At 33.8% G+C, this 7,740-nt stretch overlaps 1 long non-coding RNA gene across 1 annotated transcript; it reads right to left on the bottom strand.

The window, feature by feature from the left end:
- Positions 1 to 885: 885 nt before the first annotated feature.
- On the bottom strand, positions 886 to 6,001 carry LOC143234254 (uncharacterized). The gene is made up of 3 exons (XR_013018564.1): positions 5,605 to 6,001; positions 3,009 to 4,086; positions 886 to 1,555 (listed from the first exon to the last, which is right to left on the bottom strand). It is a non-coding gene; the product is annotated as an uncharacterized LOC143234254 (long non-coding RNA).
- Between the last annotated feature and the right edge of the window lie 1,739 nt (positions 6,002 to 7,740).

Genomic DNA, 7,740 nt, shown 5'->3' on the forward strand with positions numbered 1-7,740 from the left:
TATCAATTCAACTCACTTGTTACTTATCTTCAGCTAACACTGATTACATAAGTTTGTGTACAGGAAAATTAGAACGGCCCGGCATGGCCTAGCGCGTAAGGCGTGCGACTTGTAATCCGAGGGTCGTGCTAAACATGCTCGCCCTCCCAGCCGTGGGGGCGTTATAATTTTACGGTCAATCCCACTATTCGTTGGTAAAAGAGTAGCCCAAGAGTTGGCGGTGGGTGGTGATGACTAGCTGCTTTCCCTCTAGTCTTACACTGCTAAATTAGGGACGGCTAGCACAGATAGCCCTCGAGTAGCTTTGTGCGAAATTCTTAGAAAAATGGATAGTACCATTTTATAGTGAAATTAGAACTTAATATTATAATAAATCACTGTGACTGCCTCAGAGACAAATATATCACAGCCTTACTGTTTACTCAGGTTCACATGTTAGGTTAGGTTGGTTCAGTATCTTAATGAGAATTTATACGTGTCTTAAACATTATGTAAAACAAAGTTAATCATATGAAACACAGTAAGTTAATTTATTAGCAGAATGTACAAAATAAAGTAATGGATAACATAACATTATTCAAGTGTCATGAAGCTGTTGTAGTAATAACTTTAGAAGTTTTCTTTCACTAAAGACTGATTGTTGGATCTAGTTGTGGTAATTCTTTGTTCAGATGATAACATATGGAGGAACAATAGATTCTTGCAGTTTTACATACTGGTATTATTATTTGTTTGTTGAATATAAACGTGTTAATTTGTTGTTCATATGATATGTATATTTTACCAAAGAGAAACAATAGATGCATACAGTTCCATATATTATAGTGCTTTCTTAATTGTTGCATCTACATGTGTCAATTCCATATTCGGACAATATATATACAATTTTAAAGAAAAGCAAAGGTGGTTCTTTATTAATGTGGTTGTATAGTTGTATACACTATTCTTCAATTATACATGTAGTAAAATCCCAAACCTAACAGTGAAACAGTTACTTAAAAGCTCTGCACAACCACAATGCTCTATATTACCTTACCTTCAGATGCTGATATTAAATCTAATATGGCTTCCTCTCTTGTAATTCTGTAACCAGTTTGTATATAAAAGTAACTTGAAGAATTTTTGAAATCTTCTCCCTTATTCTCAGACTCAAAATTTTTCCAATCAATATCCCTGAAATTAAAATTTCCCATAATACATTTCTCTCAGCTACCAATCTAATCTCATTATGCAGTTTTTTCATTGATTTTCAACTTTTGACCTCGTGATCTATAAGAAATCCTATTAACACTAACCCAAACTGACTCAACCTTACTGCTATTTTTCTTCAACGTGCTCTGACTCCGTAGGATGAAGTTCACTCCTCACATTTAAAGCTATTCCTTCCTCTTTTTCAGTACTCTATCTCTTGTAAATAGTTTGTAGCCTGGTATTTCAAAAAATTCTCTCATAAAAAATTGCTGATATCCAACTATATATGTCTCAGTGATACCCATACCATCAAAGTGGCTCAATCATGCTATGGGGTTCCTTCAGCTCTTCTGGTGTAGGCAGCCTTCACCACGTCAATGGAATCATGAAAAGAAAAAAAGAGTATGTTCATATATTGGGCACTTATATCAAAAATGATTCTCAGAACTTGCAGCTTGGGCATCGTCGGATCTTCCAGCACGATAATGACCCTAAGCACATATTGAAATATGTGCAATCCTGGTTGCAGAGGAACCATATAAGCATTCTGGAGTGACCATCACAGTCACCCAATCTCAACCCAATTGAAAATGTTTGACATGAGTTGAAGACCAGGGTTCATCAGCATCATCCAAAAACTTGCAAGAGTTGGAGGCCTTCTGTAAAGAAGAGTGGAAGAAAATACCAGTCGAGTACTGTCAAACGATCATGGAGGGTTATGAGGAGAGATTGCGCCAAGTAATTCACCCGAAAGGCTACACAACTGACCATTAAAGTAGATGTACGAACACTTTCTGCCCCTCCTATGTTTGGTTATTTGTTTATAAACAGTTTAATTGTCATTCAATTTACATAAAAATTTATGTAGATGTGTGTTAGTATAATATTTATAATGTACTATACTTTCGTTATCCTAACCATGACACTTTTTACGTTATGAGGAAAAACTACTCACAACGCAGGGTACGAAGCACTTTGTCGTAACTGTATGTAGCCAATCAATTTCATATACTGAAAATGTTTTGTTTGAGGTGAATATTTTTTTCTACATTTATTTTGCTTAAGTAATAAAAGTATAACTTGTGGAATATTTAAAATCAAAAACTTTTCATCTAATACTCAGAAAATAAATATTGAACATTCCAGATCACAAACATATTAATAAAGCTTTTCACTTAACTATAATTTAATTGCTTAGAAGAACTGTTTAATGCACAGTTATAAAGTCATGTTTGTACATTCAGCTGCCCCTCCAAAAAAAGTGACAAAGCTATTTATTATAGCACAGATAGCCCATTGTGTAGATTTGTTGTTAACTACAAAATAATTGAAATAAATTTACTCAATGTTTTCCAAACATTCAATAATGAGATGTTATTTTGATGCTGTTCACATAACATTATCTTTCTTGATATAAAACGTAATGTCATGTAACCTACAGTTCATGCATTAACAGCAATAGAAACATTTCTATGACTGATCATGTTAAATGCTATTTTAAAATTGGAAGTAAAAATGATCAGTATCATAAGTTATTCCAAGATATGGCTTTTGCTAAATTAATTTTTTCAGAAATGTAAAATACTACTCACCTGCTTAAGCAATTTAATCATAAAAACCAGTTTATTGACTGTTTTAGCTCATTTAAGTTTTGGTGTTACTTTGTGACTGCTGTGAAAATAAGTTATGACAGTGAGTTTGCATCTGTTATCTCATATATTCAATAAAGCTCAGTATTTTCAGAAAGTAAAATTTGTATTTGTAACGTGAAATAAATATATTTACAAAAAATAATCAAAGGTTAGTGAAAAACTTACCTTGAAATGTTAAAAATTACAAATAACATTACTTGTATCACACAACCAGTGGCCCTTATATGGCTTCACATCCCCATAGTGACAGAATAAAATATCCTTTGAAACAAATCTGTAGATGATAAAAGATATTATATCCTACAGTCATTGTAATATTCATTTTGATAACAATGATTCTTGACACTAGTTTCTCTTATTGTGTTTAGTTTCTCCACAGTTTTGCTGAGAGTCTATCCAGATAACAATGATTCTTGACACTAGTTTCTCTTATTGTGTTTAGTTTCTTCACAGTTTTGCTGAGAGTCTATCCAATGATTCTTGACACTAATGATTCTTTTTCCTGAGAGTCTATCTAGTTTCTACTTTCTCTTATTGTGTTTAGTTTCTCCAGTTTTCCTGAGAGTCTATCCAGATAACAATGATTCTTGACACTACTTTCTCTTATTGTGTTTAGTTTCTCCACAGTTTTGCTGAGAGTCTATCCAGATAACAATGATTCTTGACACTACTTTCTCTTATTGTGTTTAGTTTCTCCACAGTTTTGCTGAGAGTCTATCCAGATAACAATGATTCTTGACACTACTTTCTCTTATTGTGTTTAGTTTCTCCACAGTTTTACTGAGTTTCTCCACAGTCTATCCAGATAACAATGATTCTTGACACTACTATTGTTTCTCTTATCTGATGTTGATTCTTGACACTACTTTCTTTATTGTGTTTAGTTTCTCCACAGTTTTACTGAGTCTATCCAGATAACAATGATTATTGACACTAGTTTCTCTTGTGTTTAGTTTCTCCACAGTTTTGCTGAGAGTCTATCTGTGATTCTTGACACTAGTTTCTCTTATTGTGTTTAGTTTCTCCACAGTTTTACTGAGAGTCTATCCAGATAACAATGATTCTTGAACACTACAGTTTTGCTGAGAGAGTCTATCCAGATAACAATGATTCTTAACACTAGTTTCTCTTGTTGTGTTTAGTTTCTCCACAGTTTTCCTGAGAGTCTATCCAGATAACAATGGTATTGAAGGAAGGGAACATATACATTGAGACCTTTCTAAAGTTCAGTGGATAAGATGCTCTGTGGGATAAATAGGGAAAAAGGTTTGGATTAAACCATTCAGTGGAATGGGTGGAAAATATAACTGACATAATTGGAGATATAATAAAGAGGTTAGCAGTGAAACAGTTTTTAACGTGCACATAGAAGGTAATGTTGTAGAGAAAGGAAGATTAGTGGAACTAACTGATATGAAAAGGGGTTGAAACAGGTATTGAAAGTAAAGGGTGATAACATGATTGTGTTTGGAATACTGCTGAGAACTAATGATGTGGCTGAAAATGTAAGTAGGTCACTTGGGCTGAATGCAAGGTCAATATGTAAGAATGAACAGATTGACTGATTTTGACTTGTGGGATCAGTTTAATGGGAGAAAGGAGCTTTTTGGAATGGGCAGTTTACATTTAAAAAGCATAAGGACTGGTTTGTTTGCAAGTGGTATTAACACAGCTGAAAAGAAAGATTTAAACTAGGGTTAGACAGCCCAAGATAAACTAAATGTAAGATGTAGAGGAAAGTTAAGTATAGAAACAAAGTATAATAATAGCTCTAAGTGTAGGCTTAATTGTCACTATTATAATGCTACAAGTATAAGAAATAAACAGGCAACGTTAGAACATTAATAGGAATTTAATATAATAGGAATAACTGAAAGTAAATTAAATGTAGATAGTGTTGGCGACAGAAATTTCTATGAAGTTATAAGTTATTTAATAATCCCATTGAGATGCTGTGGGTGACTTGAAACGGGCTGTACATGCAAGAAACACCTCAAATATCACAGCTGACAGAATTCTGCATTGAGAAGTGGGGCAAATTTTCTTCCAACCGATGTCAGAGACTGGTAGATCGCTACAAGAAGTGTCTCATTGCAGTTATTTCAGCCAAAGGGGGTAATACTAGCTATTAGGGGGTAAGGTGTCCTAACTTTTTCCTCAGTTAGAATATGCATTTATTTTAGAATTACATTTACAGAAGATCTTGAAAAGTCTTTTCTTCAGTTTTAATTGTTTAGTTATATTCCTATAATCTCTCAGTATTGTTAAAATTGAGATTATATATCTATATATATAAAATGTTACAAATATACACAGGCTTTCATAGGGTGTCCTAACTTTTTCACATGACTGTAACTGTTTGTTGTAAAAGGTTCTCACCAGGTGTTAATGCTGGAAGAGAAGTTTGACGTTTATTTCTCTAAATATTATTTTGTTTCTTTGTTTAGAAATTCTCACAAAGTTACAAAAGGGATATCGATGTATTACTACCCATAATGTTGAAGCTATAGACTCTGGTTTACTTGTTTTCATTGTTACTCCTGTAATGTATCGATGGTCCTAAGGTGTTACAAGCATTTTTGTAACAACTTCAGTGAACAAACGCACATTTCCGTTTTATGTACCTTGAATATATTTTCTTATAAACAGCAACACAAATAAAACTTTTTTTATACTAAAGCTAAACATAAAATCACGTTTTTTACAGATCAAACCTGGTAATAACACAATGTGTGATTCCCAGTTAACTACATTAACTTACGTTTTTTCATGAATAACAGTAAAAAGTCAAATATAGAATATTGGCTTATTGTTGGACTTCTTAGTTCTAAACAATAGCTTGTCTCTGCTCTGTTGCTTTATAAAAGTGACAGTTAATTACTTTATTTGGCCAAATGTTCAAACAAATATTTGGTAACGACGGAAAATTTTGGTTAACTGCTCTCACTCTGATCAAGTCTAAAATAGAAGCAAACCCTACCCGAGTCTTAACTGGTCTCTCACTTGGCTATTTAACTATATGTAACGAGGGGTCCGTTTTTTAAATTTGTAGATTTTCTTCTGAGGTATATTTTGTCAGATATACATCATATTTTTTAAACTTACACAATCTCTTACTTATTTAAATCTCGATCATAAATGAACTAAAATTCTGTTTGACGAGAAACCCACTGTATTATATCATCCGAACTGCTACGTTAGCGCCATCTCTTGCTCAAAACGAACTGATTTTCATATATACGACATTTCATGAGTAAAACATATTTTAGTCTTGAAAAAAATTCTTGTAATTTTAGATCAACGTTAAACCGAAATTCAATACTAAATGATGCCATTTACTATAAACAGTTTTATAATACTCTTGACTAACTATGACGTTGAAATTTCTTTTCTATGTGGTTTTTCGCTAGTTTGTACAATAAAAAAATTTATCACACATTTGCACACACACGAGAATAAGTTATACCGAGATGCACACCTTCAGTGTGGGTGCAACAACACGGGTGTCTAGGTTCTTTTTTGTCTTGGTGCTATGGTAGTTACTCTTCTTTACTTTGTAGTTTTTCACTATATTTCTTATTAAAAAGATCCGCACACACGTGAATAAGTAATAATACCCTCATGATCCATTTAGTATGTGTGCAAAATTTTAAGTTTCTAGGTTCTTTTCTCTTGTAGTTATGGGGGGGGTCACACGCAATCCCAAAGCCTCGGCCTTTTATTATTGTTGATCAGTTTGTTGTTACATGACAAGACTTTAAAATATGTTTTACACGGATTAAACGTATGATTATTTAATTCATTAAAATCGATAAATATACAACATTCCTACATATATTCGGTAAAGTAAGATAGTAAATGAAAATATGTATGTTAATACAGGGTCTTTTACGTTAAGCGTTTCGACGACATATCTAATTGGACTTGAAAAGTCCTGAAACATAATTAGAGGCACTTAGGCCCAAACTTGCCAAATTTTCTTGGAATAAAAGCCAAAAATAGTGAGATTGATGATTGTTTTGGAATTTCGCACAAAGCTACTCGAGAGCTATGTGTGCTAGCCGTCCCTAATTTAGCAGTGTAAGACTAGAGGGAAGGCAGCTAGTCATCAGCACCCACCGCCAACTCTTGGGCTACTCTTTACCAACGAATAGTGGGATTGACCGTCACATTATACGCCCCCACGGCTGGGAGGACGAGCATGTTTAGCGCGACGCGGGCGCGAACCCGCGACCCTCGAGTACGAGTCGCACGCCTTACGCGCTTGGCCATGCCAGGCCATTTCACAATGCCCTCAGATACGAGATTGATGAACTGATAACGTAAGATAGAACCATAGAGTACTTTTTTAGTTTTTCTGTTACTCATTATTAATAATTGTACTTTTTATCGGAAACTTTAGCAATTGTTCACCAAGAAACTATTGCATAATATATATAAATTAAGGATATCATCACTTGTTACATATTCTTCCAAAAGTTAGCGTACTGTGGGAAGGTATAAATGATTTATTTTGTTTTTCAATTTCCTACAATGATACAGTTGTTGATTTACTCTTTTAGCAATTAATAGTAAGCTTGACCATCACATTATAATGCCCCCATCGATGAAAGGGCCAACATTTTTGTGTGACAAGGATTAGACCCCATAACCCTCCGATTACGAGTCAAGTGCCTTAACTATTTGGTTATGCCGGGCCGTCGTATAAGTGGAACTGCTTAACCTAACGAATATTATTATATATTCTATTTATCAGACAGTGAAGATGGAGTATACATTTTTCAAATAATAAAATAATTTTTATACCCTCAACCAATTCTCCTAAAATTATTCTAACTTTTCTATTCTGACCATTTCGACAGCAATACCACAACAGCACAGCTTCAACGACAATGGT

Source organism: Tachypleus tridentatus, chromosome 12 (genome assembly GCF_004210375.1).
Source record: "Tachypleus tridentatus isolate NWPU-2018 chromosome 12, ASM421037v1, whole genome shotgun sequence".
NCBI lineage: Eukaryota > Metazoa > Arthropoda > Merostomata > Xiphosura > Limulidae > Tachypleus > Tachypleus tridentatus.